The sequence below is a fragment of the Triticum dicoccoides genome, chromosome 1B, assembly GCF_002162155.2.
Source record: "Triticum dicoccoides isolate Atlit2015 ecotype Zavitan chromosome 1B, WEW_v2.0, whole genome shotgun sequence".
Lineage (NCBI taxonomy): Eukaryota > Viridiplantae > Streptophyta > Magnoliopsida > Poales > Poaceae > Triticum > Triticum dicoccoides.
In genome coordinates this window covers 358604032-358605764 of record NC_041381.1, presented here as the reverse complement: position 1 = coordinate 358605764, position 1733 = coordinate 358604032, and the positions used below count along the sequence as shown (strand labels likewise).

At 45.9% G+C, this 1733-nt stretch overlaps 1 non-coding gene across 1 annotated transcript; it reads right to left on the bottom strand.

Annotated features, from left to right (window-relative positions):
- Window positions 1-1165: 1165 nt before the first annotated feature.
- On the bottom strand, window positions 1166-1240 carry TRNAP-UGG. Its single transcript has one exon. It is a non-coding gene; the product is annotated as a tRNA-Pro (tRNA).
- Between the last annotated feature and the right edge of the window lie 493 nt (window positions 1241-1733).

The window sequence follows — 1733 nt, the reverse complement described above, 5'->3', positions numbered from 1 at the left end:
GCTTAAAGGGCAGGCCGCAGGACAAAGCAAGAGCTTGAATGCGAGGGGCGCTACGAATGTTTGCTTTGAAGGAGCCTGTGAGCCAGCGATAATTAGACCCGTTAGTTAGTAGGGACAACTTGAAGTAGGGACAACTTGAATACTCCACCTGTGTCTAATCATCCACTCGACCAACCAATGAAACGAATTGAGATGAAAGTGATCGAAAGTTATCTCCCGTGGAAGGAGCTATGTTTGCGAAGGATCGAAGAGAGCGTTGAGGGCGCTAGCAACAGCGTGTTTGTTTCAACACAAGAAGTGCCGATCCAAGCTTTAAGAACTCAATCGTCCGTCCGACCGAATCACTCGTTTATGGCTCTGATTCCAAGTCAGGGTTTAAAACAGCGGTGACCCAGCTAGTTGAAAAGTTTTTACTTGGAACACTAGACATGAGAGCCAGCTACAGAGACAGCTAATGATATCAAAGTTGACGAAACAAGAGAGTTTCACTCAATTCTTTTCAGAGTGTACGCCTATGATCAATAGTTCCTTATGTAAAGGATCTTTCCCTTCTCATATTCTATTCGAGAGTTCTCAGTATTTAGCAAAGCTGTTCCTATCTAACGGAGGGCTATTGGATCAAATGAAAAAACATTGTTGAGAAATAGTAGCCACCCGAAGTAGAGGGAATCCAACCTTGCCCAGTCGATGCTCAAGTGGCCCAAAGAAGCAATCTGAAAAGGGAAGAGCTTGTTCTGAAGGAACCGCACTCAAAGGGAATGTTTACTTTATCAAATCATTCTTACTCCTTGGTTACCCCTGATGAAACGAGCCTATTCATTTGACCATTCACTAGTTTGTAAACTGCGCCTACTTCATGCACAGAACTCCGCTCTACTGGAGGCTTGGCATGCTCGAAAAGAAAAAAAGCAGAGTCAATCTTTTCAAATTCCTTGCGAACAATACCGAAGACTTGCGGCGTGTAGTTGCTTGTGTGAGATTTCTCAAGATTGTAGAAAGGGGTTTTTAAAACAGGTTCCTTCCGTCTGAGAGGCTTTGCAATCCAACTCAGTCTCCTTTGTGTGCGTGCACACGCAAGCCAAGTTTCACTTTTAATACCCCTGCCTTCCCGACCACGGATAGGCTGCGGGGCTTTGCACTTCGGCCCCATTGTGTGAATACCACATCAAGGTGACAAGATTCGAACCTATGGCCCTCTGTACCCAAAACAGATGCGCTGACCAGACTGCGCTACACCTCGTCCCCCCCTCAGAACATATGGATCTACCCGATCGATAAAGAAAAGAACCACAGCGCTGTCGCCCACCCCGCTTTGGGCACGGGGAGGCGAGAACCACCGCTTTTAGGAAAGAAGCCTACAATTTGATTCTCGTCTCGTTTCACTTGCATTTTATTTCGTTCAGTCTCGTTCTGAGAGTGGAATCGAACCACTCACTCCGTTTGGATTTCGAGTCCAAAGGGCCCAGCCAGCGAAAGAGGATTTACAGTCCCACGCAGCCTGCCAGAACCTTTTTCTTGCTTGATTTTTATACGATTTTTTGAGCAACTAGCGTGAAAGCCGTTGCACGTTAGCGCATCCATTTTCTTGCTTGATTTTTATACGATTTTCTGAAGTGATCTGTCCAACTAAGTAGAAAAGGACACTAGAGTGTGGCTACACGTGGTATAGGGCTGCTCGTCCCGCCTAGTGTTGAGAAATGACATCCAATCTTTCGGTACCTATCATATATTCT